Source organism: Monodelphis domestica, chromosome 8, assembly GCF_027887165.1.
Source record: "Monodelphis domestica isolate mMonDom1 chromosome 8, mMonDom1.pri, whole genome shotgun sequence".
NCBI classification, from domain to species: domain Eukaryota; kingdom Metazoa; phylum Chordata; class Mammalia; order Didelphimorphia; family Didelphidae; genus Monodelphis; species Monodelphis domestica.
The window spans coordinates 179,040,176-179,067,436 of record NC_077234.1 but is presented as its reverse complement, the minus strand read 5'-3'; the positions used below and the strand labels follow the sequence as shown (position 1 = coordinate 179,067,436).

The 27,261-nt window shown below is 36.7% G+C and overlaps 1 protein-coding gene across 4 annotated transcripts in view; it reads left to right on the top strand.

The window, feature by feature from the left end:
- Nucleotides 1-9,171, top strand: part of LOC103106332 (probable E3 ubiquitin-protein ligase TRIML1) — a 33,671-nt gene extending 24,500 nt beyond the window's left edge. For 2 of the 4 annotated variants that reach the window (XR_008914204.1, XR_008914206.1), the window contains 2 exons: nt 755-833; nt 5,143-9,171. The gene's annotated coding sequence lies outside the window, so the exon portion shown is untranslated. Of the gene's footprint in view, nt 1-754; nt 2,430-5,142 lie in introns of those variants that run through there. The other 2 variants (XR_008914207.1, XR_008914205.1) reach the window with 1 other exon arrangement.
- The last annotated feature ends 18,090 nt before the right edge of the window (nt 9,172-27,261 follow it).

Below are 27,261 nucleotides of genomic sequence, written 5' to 3'. Positions count from 1 at the left end.
CCAAGGCAGAAGAGTGGTAAGGGCTAGGCAATGGGGGTCAAGTGACTTGCCCAGGGTCACCCAGCTAGGAAGTGTCTGAGGCCTGATTTGAACCTAGGACCTCCCGTCTCTAGGCCTGGCTCTCAATCCACTGAGCTACCCAGCTGCCCCCTTAGTTAACTAAATTTTAAAGGTATAAAACTTGTTTGCTTGAAAGTCACAAAGCACATGAAATTCATAACCTGTCCCTCATTATAATTCCTCCTTAACAAAAGAAGAGATAATTAATTACCAGAGGGAGGAGTTATTAGGAAATTGTTTACTTTGTAGAACCCTTTTATTGTGAATATCTGGAGTGAAGTAATAATCTGGATCTGAATATTGAAAATGTATCTTGAATCAACTTAGTCGTAACAGACTTCAGTCTTAGAAACTTAATTTAAGGAGTCAGTCTATGATATACTTGTGAGCTCTAATAACTGAATCTGCCCAAAGCTATGGTTATTGGAATTTTCTGTTCAAGAATTTTATAGGACTGTAATCAATATTATTCTGAGCTTGATTCCAGGTAGGATCATCAAGGGGTGTTATTAAGCTGGTAATTCATGGTGTCAAAATTCCTGTGGAAGTGACATCTGTGAACTGCAGGTGAGAAGTTCTGTCTCAAAGGAAACCTAGGAGAGAGGCTTTTTGCATGGACTGAATTAGAATTCTCCTAACCTGATTTCCTTCTTATGACATTTCCTACTTAATGGAAAATTTTCTCATCTAACAGATTCCAAGTCTAGCTGCAGCATTTTTGTCAATGCATTTGGCTGCCTGTGATTCTTGCCTGGAATTGACATCAGATTCAGGTACCATCTTCTCCTTACTAAAGCCATGTCCCTATTTTACCATTTATAGCAACTTTCTATAATAATGGCAGCTGATGAGTAGATAATATGAATACAATAATAAACCTTTATCTCATAGACTTATGCTGGAACATATCTAAGCTTCAAGTTTGTAAGATTTAAGATGTTCAGTCTCAAACTAAACTCTTTTCCCATACTCTAGAAACAAGTAAATGAGTATTTACCCTTGTCACCCATTTGTAGTTAATTATATATTCATATATAAGATAAGGGCCTTGAAATATATCAGAATGGTATAGGAATAAGTCTACTATTTAGTGGGGTTAAAGCAAAAGCATTTTCTATTCTATAAAAGAATTTCAGGACAATTCGTTATCTTTGAGAAGATCTCTTGTTACTTCACATATATCTAATTCTACTTAGATTTATTATTTAATATGAAACCAACACTTCTATGTAAAGCATGCTCTGAAATGCAAGCAATTTACACAAGACTTGGAAGAGGATCTAACAGCAGTGGTCTATGTGGCTATTTAGTTCATTTGAACAGGGATAGTAACCTAAAATATTTTACTATCAATACTATCAATTTCTTTGATATAATTTGGAGCAATTCACTCCATCTTTCTACATATCCCATCTCAAGTCTGTTGTTAAAATAGTAGTAAATAATAATGTATGAAAACGACCAAATAAAATAATGTTTAAAAAAATAGTAGTAAAATAATCATTGTGGAGTAAATTCATTGGTATGTCCATATAGAAATAACCTATTTTTACAGTATGTGCTCATGTGTAAGATTAGATCCTTAGCAGCAGCTCATCCTCCTGAGAGGTGAATGAAGTTAAACATGAATAACTAAAGTAAAAAATCAGAGTGAATTTTTTTTGAGAAAGTAGTAAAATCATTTTGTTTCTAATGGGATAACAAAGACCTTGAACTATGTTCAACATTTTTAACTAGAAGGATTCATTCTACAAGTTAGATTCTCATGAGTCCTTTTAAATTCTCCCTTTAGTCTGTAGGTGTTTCTAAATCAAATATCTGATTCAGGTAGAGATGAGTGGAAAGGAATATAGGACATTCAAATTCTGTAATGTAGAAGTTCCTAATTTGATGTTCTTTCTATCTTTTTTCCAAATTTTATGTTGGTACAATTTTCAGTAATAATTTTCTGACATTTTTCAATTCATGTTCTCTATTCCCTCCCTAAGACAGCATGTAATGTGATAAAAGCTGTGATGTTATTCTATAGTATATATTTCTGTGTTCATCATATTATATAAGAAAACATATTGTTTACACTAAAGAAAAATTCATGGAGGAAATAAAGAAGGAAAATGTCACGCTTCACTCTACATTCAGACTTTGTCAGTTTCTTCTATAATAGTGGATAACTTTTTCCCTCATGAATTCCTTTGGAATAGTCCTGGATCCTTGCAATGCTGATAATAAATCATTCACAGATGATCATCATACTGCATTGCTGCTACTGTGTACAATATTCTCCTGGTTCTGCTCACTTAATTTTTCATCACTTTATTTAAGTCTTTCCAGGCTTTTTGTGATCATCTTGTTTGTCATTTCTTATGGTGTAATAGTATCCCATTATAATCAATTTGTGAATATATATATATATGTGTATATATATAATCATATATTAAAAAAGCTACCCCTCCTTTTTTAACTTGAGCTGGAACATGGTAGAATCTGTCCCAGCCCTTTACTTTTATGCTGTGCATGTCTCCCAGCTTTAAATGTGTTTCTTATTATATTTTGGCTTTTAATCCACTGCATTTTGTGGGTGAGTTCATCCCATTCACATTCATAGTTATGAATACCATATATATGTTTCCTTCCATCTTACTCTCCCCCTGTTTGTCTTTATCTTCCTCTTCTTTCAGCCTTTCACGGTTTTGTTTCAGACTACCACCTCCCTGAGTTTATCCTGTCTTTTGTCTGTCCCTCCCTCTCTCCTTCTTACTTCCCTATACTGTAAATTAGGCTTCTAATAAGTAACTGCATGTGAATATTACTTCTATCATGCACCAATTCTGATGAGAGTAAGGTTCAAGTATTGCTTGCAACTCCCCCACAACTTCCTTTGACTTTTATGTGCTTCCTACTGTGAGATAACTCACCCCTCTCCATTTTCTCTCCTTTTCTCTTCCTCTTTCTTATCTCTAGATTTTGTTTTGTTTGGGGGTATTTTTAGATGTCCTCCCATCATATTCAACTGTTATAAATAAAAATTAATCTTGGAGACTTCATAACAAATATCTAAGAATTTATTAGTAAAGAGAGAAATATGATTTCCAGTCTTTCTAACTCAATGTCCCTAGCTGAGTTTCTTCTGTTTCTTCAGGTCCTAGATTTTCCATGGGTATAGCTAACCACATGGCCAGGCCAGACAAAATAAGGCCAGTCAAGGAGAGGGCTTGAGTTCAGAATGGGAACAAAATCCAAGAGACTGAGTTCCTGGATTCCCAGTCCAGTATGGTGCCTGCTGGACCAGTCACCTGCCTGAGATGGCTATAAAAGAGGTCCTTTTGCAAGCCAAAAAAAAAGGGGCAGAGAGAGAGGTAATTTCATGTGCTAGTTTTTTAATCTCAGACTAAACCCTCCCCTAAGATATTCTAATTGGTCAAAGCTTTACTTCAGTCCCCACACATCACATCCCCTGACTTCTGCCAACCAAAAAGCTCACCTGCCATGCTCACAAAATAAGACACATGACTCTCTGACCTCTATTATATAAGACTTTTGGGATCTGGGGGTCTCCTAGATATTTAATTCACATACTTACTCCCCACTCTCTTAGATACTTTGAGTATCATAGATATCTTAAGTATCTTAGTTGTCTTACATAGTAATTCAATCAGGTTAACCTCATTGTTTCCCTTGATTACTTTAAGAATCTTAAGTACTTTAAATATCTCTTGTATCACTTATATCTTAAGTATTCTAGTTAACACTTTCCCATGTAGAAATGTGATCAGTTTAACCCCACTAAATCTTGATTTTTTAATTTTTGTTTTACCTTTTAATACTTCTCTTGTCATATTTAAGATTTTCCTTTCATTTCATGCCATTTTGTTATGAATACTAGAAATCTCTATTTCATTAAATGTATGCTTCCTCCCCTACCCTACCCCCATTTTGCTCAATTTTGCTGGGTAGGTGTATTTTGGTTGTAGTCCTAGATCCTTTGCCTTATGAATTATTACACATCATGACTTTCAATGTAGCAGCTGCTAGGTCATGTGTAATCCTGACTGTGGCTACACAATATTTGATTTTTTTCTTATTGTTTGCAATATTTGTTTCTTGGCCTGGGAGTTTTGGAATTTTGCTATCATAGTCCTAGGGTTGTTAACTTTGGGATCTCTTTCAGCCATGATTGTGGATTTTTTCAATTTTTATTTTCCCCTCTTATTCGAGAATATCAAGGCAGTTCTCCTGATAGTTTCTTGCAATATGATGCCCATGTTTTTTGTTTGTTTGTTTGTTTTGTTTTTTATCATTGCTTTCAGATAATCCGTTGATTCTTAGATTATCTCTCTTGGATCTATTTTCTAGGTCAGTTGTTTTTCCAGTGAGATATTTCAGATTTTATTCTATTTTTTCATTCTTCTGAATTGTTTTCTCCTATCTCATAGAGTCATTATGTTCCATTTATTCAATTCTAATTCATAGGAAGGCATTTTCTTCTTTTTAAGCTTTGTACTTCCTTCCTTTTTTAGAGTTATTTTCAGGTGTGAGGCTTTGTATTTCCTTTTTGCCTGTTTTCTTCAGTGAATTTTTGCTCAAACTATTGACTTTTTCTATTGTTTTCTTTTCTAGTTTTTCTTCTAATTTTTTTAATTGTTTTTTTTTTATCTTTCAGAAAATTTCCAAGAGTTCATTTTTGGTCAGATGTGCCTTACAAGGTCCACACATTTCTGTTTTGGCTTTGCTGCTTTCTTCTGACCTTTAATTTTGGTCTTCCCTTTTGCTGAAATAGCTTTTCAGGGTCATGCCTTTTCTTTGTCTCATTTGGTGGGGCTTTTTTCATGATCTTTTCTATATGTTGAGGTTCAGCTCCACTATTTGAGTGGAAGGAGTACTGTCCTTGGGTTCCCTGAGGGCAAAACCTGCAGGGGATTTAGCTGGATTCTACGGCTCTGCTGCCAGCTCCCCCTGGTGTGTTGCTTGATGTTCTTTATATTTAATAAGACAGAAACTGTACGATTTGACCTCATGACCTGGCTATTGGCAACACAAAATTAAAGTGACCATATTAAATTATATTAAGATCTATTTTTCAAGAATTTCAGCAGAAAATGATATCTACCAATGAGCTGGACCAGGAAGCAGAGCTGCAAGAGAAAATGTTCTCAGATCAACCTATTGAAGATAGGAGATAGCAATTGGAGATTTCCTCAGCAATCAAGATACCCAGATGAAATATCTAAATTCTGATATAGTGGCTTGATGACCTGATCAAAGGAAATGTGTTTCACTTCTTCTGCATGCATCTTGTTTTTTTTTTAATTAATTAATTTATTTTTTTTTGTTAGGTCCAATCGACTAAATGGACTGCCCTCAATGATTATAGTCAGTGTTTGAAATGGTCAATAAAATTGTGTGTGATTATCAAAACCAATGAGAATAAAAGCTATCTTGTTAATACTTTGCATCCAAAAGGAAAAAAATACTAGGGGCTCTTTATTTAATGATAGATGATCTGCAAGTACCTAATTAGCAGGTTAGGTAAAAGAGGAGGCAGAAAAGAAACAGGAGAGAAGGATTGTGGGGAGGAAAGGGGAAGACAAAATTTTCAAGCTGAGAAAGAGAAAAGGGAGATGAAAATGCTAAATGAATGAATTAATGAAAAATTTAATTTATCAATGAAAGAAAGTGGTTCTCTTGGATAAAATCATAGGGATTTGGGTATGGAAAGGACATGACCATGAGTGAAATATGTAAAAATGGAAATTTGAACCCTAGACTTCAATCCCCAGAAGTCCTTGGTATTTCCCAGAATTCCCTATAATCTCACTTGAGTTTCCACTTGGGCAAGATCACAATTAGTATTTAACTGGCCTCCTCGCTCCCTCTCTCTCTCTGCTCTTCCATTGCAATGATGTAGTAAGTAAGCTTTGAATGGGCTAATCAACCCTGGGCATGTGGTTTATTATTTTGTATCCTTGATTTCTAATAATCCTTAATAAACCTCATAAAATATAATATTTTATTATTAGAGATAATTTAATTTTAACAAATATAAGACAAAATGAAGACATTATAGCCTTAACTTTCACTGAATCAGGACAGATAAGACCTCTACAAAAATAAATTTATTCAAAATACTGTAATAAGATACCAACAGGCGAGTAAAGGATAAGATATTGTAACAAGATATTTTTAAAAATGTAATGTTATTGCTAATTTGTTTTATATACTTTTTGTTCCCTAGTAGATCTTTCTCTCTCTTTTCTTGAAGATTTATCATATCAAAGAAAACATTTTTAAACAATATTAATGTCATTATCTATTCAATTATAAACCTGATCATTTCTATCCCATTGACTTGAAGGACTGAAGGGCAAAATAACTCTGATCTAATCTGCCTAGGTGTGAACACCATGGGAACCTTGGGACCTTGGGGACCATTATTGTAAAAAAAAAAGGAAAAAATGAGAAATGATTCTTTTTTTGATTAACAGAATTTATTTGCAAGTGATTCAGTCTTTTCCTACACTCTCTTTACCATAAAATGAATCATCCTGGAGACATATATGTATATGTAGATTATGTCTTTAATGCTTCCACCTTTCAGTTCATTCTCTTGTGGTGACATTGACAAGTTATTCTTCAAGTATTAAATCTGTACCTGTATATAATGTTCTCGTGGTTCTACTCATTTCACTGTTAATAATCCCAAGTAGTTCTTTCCAAGTTGTTTTTTTTTAACTAGGCTGCTCATCATTTCTTATGATACAGTGGTATTCCATTGAAATCACATACCACAATTTATTCAGCTATTCCCCAATTGTTGGGCATACCTTCAATTTCCATTTCTTTGCCATCACACAAATATTTGGAACATATAGACTCTTCCCCCCCCCCATATCTTTGGGAAACTAACCCAAGAAAAAAACATTTTTAATGAATAAAACTTAGGACATAGGAATTCTAAACTTGGGAGGGAAGATAAGAGGAGGAAAGAGGAAACTGTAAAAAAAAAAACCCAAAACCCAACAGTTCTAAAATCTGTTCCTGATAGACTTCTGAGGAAAGAGCTAGTCTGATCTTTTCTGAGTAGAATAGTTGAGAAAACAGGAAACTTAAAGTACATTTCTCTTCAAAGACACTTAATCATTATATTAATGAAAGAAAAAAGATTATCTCAGTCCAATTAGGAAATCCTAACTGTGAAAGTGGAGGAAAAATGAGAGCCTGAGGGGAAAAAAGCACCTAGGTTTAATGCATGTGTTGGTCATGGGGCTGTGGGGGTGGCATTTGAAGGATAGAAATAATGACTTGTCATTTTCCTTGGCCTGTTGTCATCTCCAAACATCAGAGATGTAATGGTCCTGAGGATGTGAAATGACAGATATTCCTAAATAACCCAATAACACTGGCTCAACTGGAGATCTTTAGTAGTAATAAAAGGAAGTAAAGATATTTTATTCAAGAAATGGTGCTGAATAATAGAGGTGATAATGGGCATCCTTGTTTCACTCCTGATCTTATTGGGAAGGCTTCTAATTTATCCCCATCACAGATGATGTTTGCTGATGGTTTTAGATATATACTGTTTCTTATTTTTAGAAAGGCCCTTCTATTCCTATGCTTTCTAGTGTTTTCAATAGGAATGAGTGTTGTATTTTATCAAAGGCATTTTTTGCATCTTTTGAGATAATCATGTGATTTTTGTTGGTTTGCTTATTGATATGGTCAATTATGTGGATGGTTTTCCTAATATTGAACCATCCTTGCATTCCTGGTATGAATCCTACCTGGTCATAGTGAATAACTCTCATGATCACTTGCTGGAGTCTTTTTGCTGGTATTCTATTTAAGATTCTTGCATCTATGTTCATTACAGAGATTGGTCTATAGTTTTCTTTCTCTGTTTTTGACCTGCCTGGTTTTGGAATCAGTACTATATGTCATAAAAGGAATTTGCTAGAATTCCTTCTTTGTTTATTATGTCAAATACTTTGTATAGCATCGGAATTAGTTGCTCCTTGAATGTTTGATAGAATTCACTTGTGAATCCATCAGGCCCTGGGTATTTTTTCTTAGGGAGTTCTTTGATGGATTGTTCAATTTCTTTTTCTGATATGGAATTATTTAAGTATTCTATTTCTTCTGTTAATCTAGGCAATTTATATTCTTGTAAATATTCATCCATATCAACTAGATTGCCATATTTATTGCCATGTAATTGGGCAAAATAGTTTTTAATGATTGCCTTCATTTCCTCTTCATTAGAAGTGAGGTCTTCCTTTTCATCTTTGATACTGTTAATTTGGTTTTCTTCTCTCCTTTTTTTATTAGACTGACAAGTACTTTGTCTATTTTATTTGTTTTTTCAAAATACCAGCTTCTAGTCTTATTTATTAATTCAATAGTTCTTTCACTTTTGATTTTATTAATTTCTCCTTTAATTTTAGGATCTCTAATTTAGTTTTCATCTGGGGATTTTTAATTTGTTCACTTTCAAGGTTTTTGATGTGCATGTCCAATTTGTTGACCTCTGCCCTCCCTGATTTGTTAATATATGAACTCAAGGATATAAATTTTCTCCTGAGTACTGTTTTGGCTGCATCCCATAGATTTTGAAAGGATGTCTCATCATTGTTATTTTCTTCAATGAAATTATTAATTGTTTCTATGATTTGGTGATGGAATACTATTGTGCTCAAAGGAATAATGAACTGGAGGAATTCCATGTGAACTGAAATGACCTTCAGCTATTGATGCAGAGTGAAAGGAGCAGGAGAACATTGTACACAGAGACTGATACACTTTGGTACAACAGAATGTAATAGACTTCTCTAGTAGTAAATGATCCAGAACAATTTGGGGGGAATTATGAAAAAGAACACTATCCACATCCAATGGAAGAACTGTGGGACCAGAAACACAGAAGAAAAACAACTACTTGATCACATGGGTCAATGGGGATATGAGTAGGGATATAGACTCTAAATGATCACCCTAGTAAAAACATCAACAATATAGGAATAAGTTTTGATCAAGGACACATGTAAAACCTAATGGAATTGCATGTTGACTATAGGAGGGGTTGAGGGGAGAGGAGGGAAATAGCATGACTATTGTAACCAAGGGAAAATATTCAAAAGTCATTAAATAAAATTTTCAAAAAATGCTCAGATTTTGCAATAAAAGTATGACTATAACAACAACAAAGAAGAAATTATGTTGAAAAATTGTGAAATAAGAAAGGTGAGATTTCAGCCTCATAGCATGAGTAGAAGCACTATTAAAACACAGGAGTTCTCACCTTTTGTGAGTATATTAAACAAAGGGGCTAACAAAAGACATATAAAAAGACCCAGAGGACTCAGTATTAATATTTTTTTAAAACCCTTACCTTCTGTCTTGGAGTCAATACTGTGTATTGGCTCCAAGGCAGAAAGAGTGGTAAGGGCTAGGCAATGGGGGTCAAGTGACTTGCCCAGGGTCACATAGCTGGGAAGTGTCTGAAGCCAGATTTGAACCTAGGACCTCCCGTCTCTAGGCCTGACACTCAATCCACTAAGCTACCCAGCTGCCCCCAGTATTAATATTTTTACTGCCAGAGTTCAAGGTTAAAGATAAGCACTGTTTCTCCTGAGAGGAATATCTGAGAAAGACAGAATCAGAGACCTCATATAGTATGACAACTTCCTTTAGTCTTGGCTGCAAACGGGTAAGTGAAATATTACTGCATTTGTCCTACAGACTTGTGGGTTAGAAATTACTTTAATTGGGCTCTGATTCAAGGACCTGTTATGGGTTTATTTTCCTTTACTTAGAATTTTTTCACATAAGACTGATAATCTATATTTCATCTAGAAGTTATCCTTTCTCTTTTATTTGGATTTTTAAAATGTTTTCTCTTGCCAATTGATTCATATGCCTCATAACTCAGCCATGCATCCCAAAGTGATCACTGTGTTTTTCAATACCCTGAGGGGAAGGGGGGTATAATTATTCTAAAAAACAAAGTTTAAATTTCTTTTTGAGAGGAACTTTAAGTTAAGAAAGATGCTATCACTGAGAATCCAGAAAATGAACTGTTTGGAGAAGGCACTATGAAGATACCTCCACAGACCACACACTGCACCTGAGGATTCAGAGTGAAAATTGGGATGTGGTGATTTGAACTGTGTAGGGTTGAATGAACTTTTTTTTATGTATACTCTTATGCTGAAGGGGAGTGCCCCCTAACTGGCTTTTTGTCAATGTGCCTAGCAAGCAATGATTATTGTAATTTCAAAGTTGGTTATGTTTACAAGATCCAATGGAGGGACTAGTCTTCCATGGATCTTGGGGGGGTGGGGTGGGGATATATAATTGAAAATCTGTTACCCTAAAAAAGAACTACATTTCCTAGAAGCCCACTGACTTCCTGTCATTATATACTTCCTGTAGACAAGAGATATTAGGTGAGGACATGAAAGGTCCACCCTCTTTTACTTGCAACAAGCATGGTGGCAGTGAGGTGGGCATTTGAATTGACTAATCAGCCATGGGCAGGTATTTTTTTATCCCTTTTATTCCTTTATTTCTAATGATAATAAATCTCCTAAAATATAATATTTTCTTCTTGAGGTTAAATTTAACTTTTACACAGGGAAAAAGGAAAAGAACTCATATGTTCCAAATTATTTATAATATCTCCCTTTGTGGTAACCCAAACTTAGAAAGTGAGGGATGGTCCATCAATTGGGGGATGGTTATCAAAATGGTGGTATATAATCATGATGGAATAATCTTGCTCCATGAGAAAAGATGTACAGAATAATTAGGAAAAAAATTGAAAAGAACTATATAGGATAATAAACAGGGAAATGAGCATAACCAAGAGAATATAATATACAGTGAAAGAATGAATACTGGAAGATTAACTTGTGAATGTTACCTTCAGAGAATGAACAGAAAGGAGAAAACATGAAGAAATTAATTTGCATAAACACCTTGGTCTCTCATCTGCAGTGTGGTGAACTTTGGGAGAGGTTTGAACAATTGAGGACAGGATTCATTAAGTAGAAGAGAAGGAAAATAAGTAAATATATAAGAGATTTATTATTTCATTTATCAGTGAAATTCTTATGTACATAAGGAAAAGCTTATTTTCTTTGGTTGTCTACAATTTGGAATAAAATTAAATTAAATTAACAAAAAAAGAAAGTGATGATAGTGAGTGAGACACCAGAAAAAATATTGCTACTTTCTGTTTCCATATTTATTCCCCATGTAGAGCTTCCTTTGAATCTTCTTAGAGAACTATCACATCAAAGAAGTTGTTTTAAAACAATATCAATGCTATCCCTTTACCTCCAAATAAAAAGCTGATAATTTCCATGCAACCCCCACTGCCTAGAAGGATGAATGTGCAAGACAACTTTAGTCTAAAGTACTTATGAGTGAACGAACACAAGTGTGAATTTTCTGGTCCATTATTGTAGTTTAAAACAAAAAAAGGAAAAGTTGAGAACTCTTTTCTTTTACAAAGATAGAAGCACTGACCAACACAGGAGATCTCAGCTTTGGAGAAAGGAGTAAAGGGAAGAATTCAAAGAATGAGGGTGCAGAAAAGTCAAGGTAAATTGTGGAGGGGGAGGTTTGATAATAGTAATAGGAAGAAAAGAGGTCTTCTTGAAGAGACAGTAATGATGAATCATGGGATAAGAAGCAAGGTGAGAACTCAGCCCTGGAGCAGAGGCTGAAGCACTATCAAAACTTGAAAGTTCTCACCTTTTGTGGGTGGAGCCAAGGAAGGGGCCAACCCTAGAGGGGAACATAAAGAGACCCCAAGAGCTCAGTCCTGACATCTTTGGCTGCCAGATCCCAAGGGTAAAGGCTGGAGGAATATCTGAGAAGGAAGGAATCAGAAGCCTAGGAAGATGGATGCAAGAAACTTAATTGAAAACCTCAAGGCAGATCTGACTTGCTCTATCTGCCTGGGCTACTTCACTGATCCAGTGATTGTCAAATGTGGCCACAGCTTTTGCAGAGTCTGTCTTCTCAGGTGCAGAGAAGAAGCAGATGCAACACTGAACTGCCCAGAATGCAGAAGAGTCATTGAAGACAGTGATGTGGTGCCTAATAGGAAGTTGGAGAATCTGTCTATGACTGGCAAAAGGCTCCGACCTCATCTGCTTGAGAGCATGGTGGACCTGGCAGTGTGTGATCAGCATGGGGGAAAAAGAGAAGCTCTTCTGTGAAGAGGACCAGAAGCTCCTCTGTGCTCCCTCTGTATTAGCCCCAGGGCACAAGGATCACACAGTGCTTCCCCTGGAAATGGCTGCTCACAAGTGTAAGGACAAGATCAGGCACACCCCAAATACCTTACAACTAGAAAAAGAAGAATTTAATGTTGCATTGGACAGAGTGGGAAGTAGAGAGGCACTCTGCAAGGAAGATATATACTCTTTGAAACAATCCATTATTTCAGAATACAGGAAAGTCCTCAAATTCTTTTGGGATGAAGAAGAGCTCTATCTACAAAGACTGAACCAGCAACACACAGACAACTTGGCAAAATTGGAGGTCAACAAGACCAAACTTTCACAACAAATTCAAAATGTATAAAGAATGATTTTAGTATAGAGGAGAATTTGGACAAGGAGCCCTTGGAAATGCTCCAAGATATGAAATATGAATAATTACCATCTCCTGAAGAAAACCTGGAAGTGATTGCTTCCTCTGGAATTCTCAAGATGACTTCTTCTGAGCCAGCCTATACTGAAAATGGGCATTTTTCTGGATTATGATGTGTTAATATAAACATCTGTGTGTGAGTTCTCTTTAGATTTATTTTACTTTGATATGTTTTTCCCCTTGCTTTGTAGCTCTTTTTTTAATGTAACCATTGTATTATTCTTCTTCTTTATTCTTCTCTTTTTATCTCTACATGTATTTTTCTTATTTTCTCTATATTTCCAAAATTCATCATTTCTAATAAAGTAATAAAATCTAATCATATTCAAATATCATAGTCTCCGAATCATTGCATCTGTGTTATCTCTCATTATTTTGTTCTTTCAAACAAACCTTCCAAGAGAATTTTATACATACACAACATTTTAATCTCACAATAAAAGCCTCACAGCCTAATCCTGGTAATAGCATCCCTAGCTCAATGAGCAAGAATAACTTCACAGCAATGTAATATTAGGTCAGGTTCTTCATGATTTGATTCCCATTTAATTTGATCAACATAACCTGATTGGTTCTCAGTTAACATACATTCCCAGGGCCATATTTAGCTAGACTGTTCCTTGGGCAGAAGGTATAATCTGTTGTGAGACCCATATTCTTTCCAAAACCAAGTGTTTCCAGCTTGGCCATACTAGTGGTTCTTTTGTTCCAATGCCACATTCCCTCATTAATACAGGATTACCTCCATTGTATGTTGAGTGTTGAAGTAAGACTTCTGGGGGCATCAGAGGGGCTCAGTGGATTGAGAACCAAGCCTAGAGATGGGAGGTCCTAGGTTCAAATCTGGTCTCGGATTCCTTCTAGCTATGTGACCCTGGGCAAGTCACTTAACCCCCATTTCCTAACACATACCACTCTTTTGCCTTGGCACCAATGCACAGTATTGATTCTAAGATGGAAAATAAAGTTTTAAAAATAAAATGAAATAAGTAAGAATTTTGGAGAGTATTTATACTCTCTAAACCACTATTATCTCACCAGAATCAATGTTTGGATTATGTGTATGATCAGGCTTAGATCAACTCCTACCCTCATGCAGATATGTGGGAGATGACCAGATAATCATCATATTCAACTCATCTCAGATACTATTCATTTCCGTAACTCCTTTCTGGAAGCTATAACTCTTGGTGCAGACAGGTCCAATATTGGTAATGCTTCAATATCTATAGTACTTCCTTACATAAAATAGTGATCCTTTTTATTCCTTCCAAATATTCCCATTTTGGCCCCAACTCTGCCAGAGATCAGATCTACTACCCCTACATTCTCTGGATCATCTGAGACAGAATATATTCTTCTCTAGCCCTAATCTTCACTCTATGTGTGTTTCTCACTTTCAGTGAGCTTCTTGTAAACAACTTAATGTAAGGTCCTGGTTTCTAATCCTTTCTGCTATCTGCTTTTTTCCCCCATGATTGAATTCATCCCATTTATACTCAATATCATAGTTAAGATCTGTGCATTTCCATCAAGTCCATTCCTCAACTATTTTCTTTCTTTCTGCTGTATCCTTCCTCAGGTATCCATTTTCCTTTGAACAACACTCTTCAATGCATGCTCTTTCCCCCAAATCCTCCATTACCATCTCCCCTTGTTCTCCTAGTTTTAAATTTGCTCACATTTCCAAAGTTCTCACTCTTGTCTCTTCCCCTTTACCTTTTAATTCTTAATCTATACACCTTTCAAAAAATTCTTTCTTCATCCCTCAACCATGCCCTCCTTGATGTATGAAAATTCCTCCCTTATCTTGTCCTCTAAGACTCTCTTATGCCCTCACCTTACCTCCCTTCCTCTTGATAGGTACTGCCCTTTAAGTCAACTCCCTCTCTTTCATCTCCTTTTTTAACCCCTTGCCCTCCTTTCCCTTTTTTTCTCCACTTTCTTTAGTCCACCAATGGGACACCTATTCTCTCCATTATCCAATCCTTTCTCCCTCCTGTTTCTCTGTATGTAAAGAAGATTTTTACACTCCAAATTATATATGTTGTTCTCTCTTTATCCCAGGCCTAAGTAGGGTTCTAATACTGCCAGTCATCCATCCACTCCTCTCATTCTCTGTGAAAATTCCCTCACTCATTCTTCCTCCAAATGAGATAGTCATCCTATTCTACTTCCGCCTGGTCTATTCTTTTTTTTCATTTCAGCTCATTCCATCACAACCGTATTGACCTGAAGTCTCTGATTCATAAATACCCCCTCAAAATACCCAGATAATAATGTCATTCACAAGGTCTATTGATGACATTTCCCTTCCAGGAATCAAACAATTTGACCTTTAAAACTCCTTATTTTCTTTACTTTCTTACTTCTTACTTTGCTTTCTTATTTTCTTTACCTTCGGATGTTTCTAATGAATAAAATTTTGGATTGACATTGAGTTTTTTTTGTTTTTGTTTTTGTTTTTTTGCTGAAATGATTGAATATCTTTAGTTCTTTAAATACATTAAACTTTTATAAATATGCTTATCTTTTCTGGATGTTATTCTTGGTTGTAAGCCCAATTCTCTCATTCTACAACATACTATATTCATTGTCCTGCATTCTTTGAATGTAGTAGCTGCTATAAATTATGTTATTCTGATTGTAGAGCCACAGGGGTTAAATTGTTTTTTCTCATTCCTTTGTACTATTTTCTCTATGACATGGGAGCTATGGAAGTTACCAATGATGTTCTTGTGCACTTTTATCTTTGGGCTCTTTGAGCTGTTGACTATTGGATTCCTTCCATTTCTATTTTACCTTCTGATTCTAGAATTTTGGAACAACTTTCCTGGATGATTTCTTCGAGTCAAATGCCTATTTTATATTTCATAATGCTTTTCATCTCTTTGGCTTATGAATTCATTTCTTATCCACATGTCTAATAGGTGATATGCTCCCCATTCTTCTAAATTACTTATCATATCTCCTTTTATATCTAGTTCATGTATCCATTTTGATCATATCTTAGTGGAATCAACCAGGTAACCCCAGAGGACAGGATTAGCAATCTCAATTTGTTTGCTGAGCCCCACAATTTATATCCCCAAGGATACCACTAGAATCTACAGACACAGTAGTTGTGTCTGCAACCTGATCTCCAGAGATCCCTCTCTACCCCCCTGCCCCAGTGGGTGATTAAAGGAGTGGACATCACAAAATCTATTGTCACCAGCCCCTAAGGGCAGGAACTCAAGCTTCACTGAGAACAAACTAGGGACTTTGGTGTTTAGAGGAATGTGGACTAGATCCTTACTCTATCCTAGGCTGTGGCAGTAGGAGAGGAAGAATTAGGAAGTAGCACACAGCATTGAATATGGTTCTGAGGAACTGAGGCACCATTAGCTATGTTGTCTCCCATGAGAGTGGACCCTCTGGTTGTTTGCATGAGGTGAGATCAACTATCTGCTTGTAGTTGCAGTGGCAGATCTGCCCAAGGGCTATGATTGGAAACCTAGGGGGCCAAAATGGCTTCTGGCCAGCTTGAGTCAAGAGTTTGTCTTCACATGGTCTGGATCACAAAGACCAGGAAAGAAAGATCTTCTTTGCCTCTTTCTCAATTGGTAGTATCTCTCAAATCACAGTCACACAGTCACTAAATGTTGATATTGGTATTCCCAAAATGGCACTGGAAAATGCCAAGAGGTCCAGAGGGAAAATCTCCTCTTTTGCAAACCTCCACTGGGTCAAAGCACTCAGGAAAGACAGTTAGCCCCCCCAAAACTATGTCAACATTCCACAGAACTATGCCTTGTAACTTCTACTGCCTGCAAATTCCAAAGCAAAAGGCAGTTTTGTGTGACTTAAATTTTTGAACCAAAAACCTAAAATCTTTTCTTAATAGTAGATGTAAAGGAAAGAAAGTAAACCTATAAGAGATTTATGATTTCATTTATCAGCAGAATTCTTTTTTGCATATGGGAATGCTTGTTTGATTTGGTTTTGTAAAATGTGGGATAAAATTAGATTAAATTTTTAAAAAAATGTGATGGCCCTGAATGAGACGCAAAGATAAAATGAGGAGCATAGCAGTCTCAAGGAACATGATATTAAATAAGATATATAATATATATATAATACATATTATTTATAATAATAAATGATATTAAATAAGACCAACAGATGAATAAATGCTAGGAAAGAGACAAAATATATTACAAAATAATTCTTTATTGTTACCTTCTGTTTCCATATTTTTTCCCCATGTAGAGCTTCCTTTGAATCTTCTTAGAGAACTATCACATCAAAGAAGTTGTTTTAAAACAATATCAATGCTATCCCTTTACCTCCAAATAAAAAGCTGATAATTTCCATGCAACCCCCACAGCCTAGAAGGATGAATGTGCAAGACAACTTTAGTCTAAAGTGCCTATGAGTGAACGAACACAAGTGTGAATTTTCTGGTCAATTATTGTAGTTGAAAACAAAAAAAGGAAAAGTTGAGAACTCTTTTCTTTTACAAAGATAGAAGCACTGACCAACACAGGAGTTCTCAGCTTTGGAGAAAGGAGTAAAGGGAAGAATTCAAAGAATGAGGGTGCAGAAAAGTCAGGGTAAATTGTGGAGGGGGAGGTTTGATAATAGTAATAGGAAGAAAAGGGGTCTTCTTGAAGAGACAGTAATGATGAATCATGGGATAAGAAGCAAGGTGAGAACTCAGCCCTGGAGCAGAGGCTGAAGCACTATCAAAACTTGAAAGTTCTCACCTTTTGTGGGTGGAGCCAAGGGAGGGGCCAACCCTAGAGGGGAACATAAAGAGACCCCAAGAGCTCAGTCCTGACATATTTGGCTGCCAGATCCCAAGGGTAAAGGCTGGAGGAATATCTGAGAAGGAAGGAATCAGAAGCTTAGGAAGATGGATGCAAGAGACTTAATTGAAAACCTCAAGGCAGATCTGACTTGCTCTATCTGCCTGGGCTACTTCACTGATCCAGTGATTGTCAAATGTGGCCACAGCTTTTGCAGAGTCTGTCTTCTCAGGTGCAGAGAAGAAGCAGATGCAACACTGAACTGCCCAGAATGCAGAAGAGTCATTGAAGACAGTGATGTGGTGCCTAATAGGAAGTTGGAGAATCTGTCTATGACTGACAAGTCTCAGACCTCATCTGCTTGAGAGCATGGTGGACCTGGCAGTGTGTGATCAGCATGGGGGAAAAAGAGAAGCTCTTCTGTGAAGAGGACCAGAAGCTCCTCTGTGCTCCCTCTGTATTAGCCCCAGGGCACAAGGATCACACAGTGCTTCCCCTGGAAATGGCTGCTCACAAGTGTAAGGACAAGATCAAGCACACCCCAAATACCTTACAACGAGAAAAAGAAGAATTTAATGTTGCATTGGACAGAGTGGGAAGTAGAGAGGCACTCTGCAAGGAAGATATATACTCTTTGAAACAATCCATTATTTCAGAATACAGGAAAGTCCTCAAATTCTTTTGGGATGAAGAAGAGCTCTATCTACAAAGACTGAACAAGCAACACACAGACAACTTGGCAAAATTGGAGGTCAACAAGACCAAACTTTCACAACAAATTCAAAATGTGTAAAGAATGATTTTAGTATAGAGGAGACTTTGGACAAGGAGCCCTTGGAAATGCTCCAAGATATGAAATATGAATAATTACCATCTCCTGAAGAAAACCTGGAAGTGATTGCTTCCTCTGGAATTCTCAAGATGACTTTCTTCTGAGCCAGCCTATAGTGAAAATGGGCATTTTTCTGGATTGTGATGTGTTAATATAAACATCTGTGTTTGAGTTCTCTTTAGATTTATTTTACTTTGATATGTTTTTCCCCTTGCTTTGTAGCTCTTTTTTTAATGTAACCATTGTATTATTCTTATTCTTTATTCTTCTCTTTTTATCTCTACATGTATTTTTCTTATTTTCTCTATATTTCCAAAATTCATCATTTCTAATAAAGTAATAAAATCTAATCATATTCAAATATCATAGTCTCCGAATCATTGCATCTGTGTTATCTCTCATTATTTTGTTCTTTCAAACAAACCTTCCAAGAGAACTTTTATACATACACAACATTTTAGCCTCACAATAAAAGCCTCACAGCCTAATCCTGGTAATAGCATCCCTAGCTCAATGAGCAAGAATAACTTCACAGCAATGTAATATTAGGTCAGGTTGTTCATGCTTTGATTCCCATTTAATTTGATCAACATAACCTGTTTGATTCTCAGTTAACATATATTCCCAGGGCCATATTTAGCTAGACTGTTCCTTGGGCAGAAGGTATGTATAATCTGTTGTGAGTCCCATATTCTTTCCAAAACCAAGTGTTTCCAGCTTGGCCATACTAGTGGTTCTTTTGTTCCAATGCCACATTCCCTCATTAATACAGGATTACCTCCATTGTATGTTGAGTGTTGAAGTAAGACTTCTGGGGGCATCAGAGGGGCTCAGTGGATAGAGAACCAAGCCTAGAGATGGGAGGTCCTAGGTTCAAATCTGGTCTCGGATTCCTTCTAGCTATGTGACCCTGGGCAAGTCACTTAACCCCCATTTCCTAACACATACCACTCTTTTGCCTTGGCACCAATACACAGTATTGATTCTAAGATGGAAAATAAACTTTTAAAAATAAAATGAAATAAGTAAGAATTTTGGAGAGTATTTATACTCTCTAAACCACTATTATCTCACCAGAATCAATGTTTGGATTATGTGTATGATCAGGCTTAGATCAACTGCTACCCTCATACAGATATGTGGGAGATGACCAGATAATCATCATATTCAACTCATCTCAGATACTATTCATTTCCTTAACTCCTTTCTGGAAGCTATAACTCTTGGTGCAGACAGGTCCAATATTGGTAAAGCTTCAATATCTATAGTACTTCCTTACATAAAATAGTGACCCTTTTTATTCCTTCCAAATATTCCCATTTTGGCCCCAACTCTGCCAGAGATCAGATCTACTACCCCTACATTCTCTGGATCATCTGAGACAGAATATATTCTTCTCTAGCCCTAATCTTCACTCTATGTGTGTTTCTCACTTTCAGTGAGCTTCTTGTAAACAACTTAATGTAAGGTCCTGGTTTCTAATACTTTCTGCTATCTGCTTTTTCCCCCCATGATTGAATTCATCCCATTTATACTCAATATCATAGTTAAGATCTGTGCATTTCCATCAATTCCATTCCTCAACTATTTTCTTTCTTTCTGCTGTATCCTTCCTCAGGTATCCATTTTCCTTTGAACAACACTCTTCAATGCATGCTCTTTTCCCCAAATCCTCCCTTACCAACTCCCCTTGTTCTCCTAGTTTTAAATTAGCTCACATTTCCAAAGTTCTCACTCTTGTCTCTTCCCCTTTACCTTTTAATTCTTAATCTATACACCTTTCAAAAAAATCTTTCTTCATCCCTCAACCATGCCCTCCTTGATGTATGAAAATTCCTCCTTTATCTTGTCCTCTAAGACTCTCTTATGCCCTCATCTTACCTCCCTTCCTCTTGATAGGTACTGCCCTTTAAGTCAACTCCCTCTCTTTCATCTCCTTTTTTAACCCCTTGCCCTCCTTTCCCTTTTTTTCTCCACTTTCTTTAGTCCACCAATGGGACACCTATTCTCTCCATTATCCCATCCTTTCTCCCTCCTGTTTCTCTGTATGTAAAGAAGATTTTTACACTCCAAATTATATATGTTGTTCTCTCTTTATCCCAGGCCTAAGTAGGGTTCTAATACTGCCAGTCATCCATCCACTCCTCTCATTCTCTGTGAAAATTCCCTCACTCATTCTTCCTCCAAATGAGATAGTCATCCTATTCTACTTCCTCCTGGTCTATTCTTTTTTTCATTTCAGCTCATTCCATCACAACCTTATTGACCTGAAGTCTCTGATTCATAAATACCCCCTTCAAAATACCCAGATAATAATGTCATTCACAAGGTCTATTGATGGCATTTCCCTTCCAGGAATCAAACAATTTGACCTTTAAAACTCTTTATTTTCTTTACTTTCTTACTTCTTACTTTGCTTTCTTATTTTCTTTACCTTCGGATGTTTCTAATGAATAAAATTTTGGATTGACATTGAGTTTTTTTTGTTTTTGTTTTTGTTTTTGCTGAAATGATTGAATATCTTTAGTTCTTTAAATACATTAAACTTTTATAAATATGCTTATCTTTTCTGGATGTTATTCTTGGTTGTAAACCCAATTCTCTCATTCTACAACATACTATATTCATTGTCCTGCATTCTTGGAATGTTGTAGCTGCTATGACTTATGTTATTCTGATTGTAGAGCCACAGTGGTGAAGTTGTTTTTTCTTATTCCTTTGTACTATTTTCTCTATGACCTGGGAGCTATGGAAGTTACCAATGATGCTCTTGTGCATTTTTATCTTTGGGCTCTTTGAGGTGGTGATTGGTGGATTCCTTCCATTTCTATTTTACCTTCTGATTCTAGGATTTTGGAACAACTTTCCTGGATGATTTCTTCAAGTCAAATGCCTATTTTATATTTCATAATGCTTTTCATCTCTTTGGCTTATGAATTCCTTTCTCATCCACATGTCTAATAGGTGATATGCTCCCCATTCTTCTAAATTACTTATCATATCTCCTTTTATATCTAGTTCATGTATCCATTTTGATCATATCTTAGTGGAATCAACAAGGTAACCCCAGAGACAGGATTAGCAATCTCAATTTGTTTGCTGAGCCCCACAGTTTATATCCCCAAGGATACCACTAGAATCTACAGACACAGTAGCTGTGTCTGCAACCTGATCTCCAGAGATCCCTCTCTACCCCCCTGCCCCCAGTGGGTGATTAAAGGAGTGGACATCACAAAATCTATTGTCACCAGCCCCTAAGGGCAGGAACTCAAGCTTCACTGAGAACAAACTAGGGACTTTGGTGTTTAGAGGAATGTGGACTAGATCCTTACTCTATCCTAGGCTGTGGCAGTAGGAGAGGAAGAATTAGGAAGTAGCACACAGCATTGAATATGCTATTGAGAGGCTGAGGCACCATTAGCTATGTTGTCTCCCATGAGAGTGGACCCTCTGGTTGTTTGCATGAGGTGAGATCAACTATCTGCTTGTAGTTGCAGTGGCAGATCTGCCCAAGGGCTATGATTGGAAACCTAGGGGGCCAAAATGGCTTCTGGCCAGCTTGAGTCAAGAGTTTGTCTTCACATGGTCTGGATCACAAAGACCAGGAAAGAAAGATCTTCTTTGCCTCTTTCTCAATTGGTAGTATCTCTCAAATCACAGTCACACAGTCACTAAATGTTGATATTGGTATTCCCAAAATGGCACTGGAAAATGCCAAGAGGTCCAGAGGGAAAATCTCCTCTTTTGCAAACCTCCACTGGGTCAAAGCACTCAGGAAAGACAGTTAGCCCCCCCAAAACTATGTCAACATTCCACAGAACTATGCCTTGTAACTTCTACTGCCTGCAAATTCCAAAGCAAAAGGCAGTTTTGCGGGACTTAAATTTTTGAACCAAAAACCTAAAATCTTTTCTTAATAGTAGATGTAAAGGAAAGTAAGTAAACATATAAGAGATTTATGATTTCATTTATCAGCAGAATTCTTTTTTGCATATGGGAATGCTTGTTTGATTTGGTTTTGTAAAATGTGGGATAAAATTAGATTACATTTTTTAAAAAATGTGATGGCCCTGAATGAGACTCAAAGATAAAATGAGGAGCATAGCAGTCTCAAGGAACATGATATTAAATATGATATATATATATAACACATAATATTTATAATAATAAATGATATTAAATAAGACCAACAGATGAATAAATGCTAGGAAAGAGACAAAATATATTACAAAATAAGTTTTTATTGTTACCTTCTGTTTCCATATTTTTTCCCCATGTAGAGCTTCCTTTGAATCTTCTTAGAGAACTATCACATCAAAGAAGTTGTTTTAAAACAATATCAATGCTATCCCTTTACCTCCAAATAAAAAGCTGATAATTTCCATGCAAGCCCCACTGCCTAGAAGGATGAATGTGCAAGACAACTTTAGTCTAAAGTGCCTATGAGTGAACGGACACAAGTGTGAATTTTCTGGTCCATTATTGTAGTTTAAAACAAAAAAAGGAAAAGTTGAGAACTCTTTTCTTTTACAAAGATAGAAGCACTGACCAACACAGGAGATCTCAGCTTTGGAGAAAGGAGTAAAGGGAAGAATTCAAAGAATGAGGGTGCAGAAAAGTCAGGGTAAATTGTGGAGGGGGAGGTTTGATAATAGTAATAGGAAGAAAAGGGGTCTTCTTGAAGAGATGGTAATGATGAATTATGGGATAAGAAGCAAGGTGAGAACTCAGCCCTGGAGCAGAGGCTGAAGCACTATCAAAACTTGAAAGTTCTCACCTTTTGTGGGTGGAGCCAAGGGAGGGGCCAACCCTAGAGGGGAACATAAAGAGACCCCAAGAGCTCAGTCCTGCCATCTTTGGCTGCCAGACCCCAAGGGTAAAGGCTGGAGGAATATCTGAGAAGGCAGGAATCAGAAGCCTAGGAACATGGATGCAAGAGACTTAATTGAAAACCTCAAGGCAGATCTGACTTGCTCTATCTGCCTGGGCTACTTCACTGATCCAGTGATTGTCAAATGTGGCCACAGCTTTTGCAGAGTCTGTCTTCTCAGGTGCAGAGAAGAAGCAGATGCAACACTGAACTGCCCAGAATGCAGAAGAGTCATTGAAGACAGTGATGTGGTGCCTAATAGGAAGTTGGAGAATCTGTCTATGACTGGCAAAAGGCTCCGACCTCATCTGCTTGAGAGCATGGTGGACCTGGCAGTGTGTGATCAGCATGGGGGAAAAAGAGAAGCTCTTCTGTGAAGAGGACCAGAGACTCCTCTGTGCTTCCTGTGTATTACCCCAGGGCACAAGGATCACACAGTGCTTCCCCTGGAAATGGCTGCTCACAAGTGTAAGGACAAGATCAGGCACACCCCGAATACCTTACAACGAGAAAAAGAAGAATTTAATGTTGCATTGGACAGAGTGATAAGTAGAGAGGCACTCTGCAAGGAAGAAATATACTCTTTGAAACAATCCATTATTTCAGAATACAGGAAAGTCCTCAAATTCTTTTGGGATGAAGAAGAGCTCTATCTACAAAGACTGAACCAGCAACACACAGACAACTTGGCAAAATTGGAGGTCAACAAGACCAAACTTTCACAACAAATTCAAAATGTGTAAAGAATGATTTTAGTATAGAGGAGAATTTGGACAAGGAGCCCTTGGAAATGCTCCAAGATATGAAATATGAATAATTACCATCTCCTGAAGAAAACCTCGAAGTGATTGCTTCCTCTGGAATTCTCAAGATGACTTTCTTCTGAGCCAGCCTATACTGAAAATGGGCATTTTTCTGGATTGTGATGTGTTAATATAAACATCTGTGTTTGAGTTCTCTTTAGATTTATTTTACTTTGATATGTTTTTCCCCTTGCTTTGTAGCTCTTTTTTTTAATGTAACCATTGTATTATTCTTATTCTTTATTCTTCTCTTTTTATCTCTACATGTATTTTTCTTATTTTCTCTATATTTCCAAAATTCATCATTTCTAATAAAGTAATAAAATCTAATCATATTCAAATATCATAGTCTCCGAATCATTGCATCTGTGTTATCTCTCATTATTTTGTTCTTTCAAACAAACCTTCCAAGAGAATTTTATACATACACAACATTTTAATCTCACAATAAAAGCCTCACAACCTAATCCTGGTAATAGCATCCCTAGCTCAATGAGCAAGAATAACTTCACAGCAATGTAATATTAGGTCAGGTTGTTCATGCTTTTATTCCCATTTAATTTGTTCAACATAACCTGTTTGATTCTCAGTTAACATATATTCCCAGGGCCATATTTAGCTAGACTGTTCCTTGGGCAGAAGGTATAATCTATTGTGAGTCCCATATTCCTTCCAAAACCAAGTGTTTCCAGCTTGGCCATACTAGTGGTTCTTTTGTTCCAATGCCACATTCCCTCATTAATACAGGATTACCTCCATTGTATGTTGAGTGTTGAAGTAAGACTTCTGGGGGCATCAGAGTGGCTCAGTGGATTGAGAACCAAGCCTAGAGATGGGAGGTCCTAGGTTCAAATCTGGTCTCGGATTCCTTCTAGCTATGTGACCCTGGGCAAGTCACTTAACCCCCATTTCCTAACACATACCACTCTTTTGCCTTGGCACCAATGCACAGTATTGATTCTAAGATGGAAAATAAACTTTTAAAAATAAAATGAAAAAAGTAAGAATTTTGGAGAGTATTTATACTCTCTAAACCACTATTATCTCACCAGAATCAATGTTTGGATTATGTGTATGATCAGGCTTAGATCAACTCCTACCCTCATGCAGATATGTGGGAGATGACCAGATATTCATCATATTCAACTCATCTCAGATACTATTCATTTCCTTAACTACTTTCTGGAAGCTATAACTCTTGGTGCAGACAGATCCAATATTGGTAATGCTTCAATATCTATAGTACTTCCTTACATAAAATAGTGACCCTTTTTATTCCTTCCAAATATTCCCATTTTGGCCCCAACTCTGCCAGAGATCAGATCTACTACCCCTACATTCTCTGGATCATCTGAGACAGAATATATTCTTCTCTAGCCCTAATCTTCACTCTATGTGTGTTTCTCACTTTCAGTGAGCTTCTTGTAAACAACTTAATGTAAGGTCCTGGTTTCTAATCCTTTCTGCTATCTGCTTTTTCCCCCATGATTGAATTCATCCCATTTATACTCAATATCACAGTTAAGATCTGTGCAGTTCCATCAAGTCCATTCCTCCTCTCTATTTGTCAACTATTTTCTTTCTTTCTGCTGTATCCTTCCTCAGGTATCCATTTTCCTTTGAACAACACTCTTCAATGCATGCTCTTTTCCCCAAATCCTCCCTTACCAACTCCCCTTGTTCTCCTAGTTTTAAATTAGCTCACATTTCCAAAGTTCTCACTCTTGTCTCTTCCCCTTTACCTTTTAATTCTTAATCTATACACCTTTCAAAAAAATCTTTCTTCATCCCTCAACCATGCCCTCCTTGATGTATGAAAATTCCTCCCTTATCTTGTCCTCTAAGACTCTCTTATGCCCTCACCTTACCTCCCTTCCTCTTGATAGGTACTGCCCTTTAAGTCAACTCCCTCTCTTTCATCTCCTTTTTTAACCCCTTGCCCTCCTTTCCCTTTTTTTCTCCACTTTCTTTAGTCCACCAATGGGACACCTATTCTCTCCATTATCCCATCCTTTCTCCCTCCTGTTTCTCTGTATGTAAAGAAGATTTTTACACTCCAAATTATATATGTTGTTCTCTCTTTATCCCAGGCCTAAGTAGGGTTCTAATACTGCCAGTCATCCATCCACTCCTCTCATTCTCTGTGACAATTCCCTCACTCATTCTTCCTCCAAATGAGATAGTCATCCTATTCTACTTCCTCCTGGTCTATTCTTTTTTTCATTTCAGCTCATTCCATCACAACCTTATTGACCTGAAGTCTCTGATTCATAAATACCCCCTTCAAAATACCCAGATAATAATGTCATTCACAAGGTCTATTGATGGCATTTCCCTTCCAGGAATCAAACAATTTGACCTTTAAAACTCTTTATTTTCTTTACTTTCTTACTTCTTACTTTGCTTTCTTATTTTCTTTACCTTCGGATGTTTCTAATGAATAAAATTTTGGATTGACATTGAGTTTTTTTTGTTTTTGTTTTTGCTGAAATGATTGAATATCTTTAGTTCTTTAAATACATTAAACTTTTATAAATATGCTTATCTTTTCTGGATGTTATTCTTTGTTGTAAGCCCAATTCTCTCATTCTACAACATACTATATTCATTGTCCTTCATTCTTGGAATGTTGTAGCTGCTATGACTTATGTTATTCTGATTGTAGAGCCACAGTGGTGAAGTTGTTTTTTCTTATTCCTTTGTACTATTTTCTCTATGACCTGGGAGCTATGGAAGTTACCAATGATGCTCTTGTGCATTTTTATCTTTGGGCTCTTTGAGGTGGTGATTGGTGGATTCCTTCCATTTCTATTTTACCTTCTGATTCTAGGATTTTGGAACAACTTTCCTGGATGATTTCTTTGAGTCAAATGCCTATTTTATATTTCATAATGCATTTCATCTCTTTGGCTTATGAATTCCTTTCTCATCCACATGTCTAATAGGTGATATGCTCCCCATTCTTCTAAATTACTTATCATATCTCCTTTTATATCTAGTTCATGTATCCATTTTGATCATATCTTAGTGGAATCAACCAGGTAACCCCAGAGGACAGGATTAGCAATCTCAATTTGTTTGCTGAGCCCCACAGTTTATATCCCCAAGGATACCACTAGAATCTACAGACACAGTAGTTGTGTCTGCAACCTGATCTCCAGAGATCCCTCTATACCCCCCTGCCCCAGTGGGTGATTAAAGGAGTGGACATCACAAAATCTATTGTCACCAGCCCCTAAGGGCAGGAAC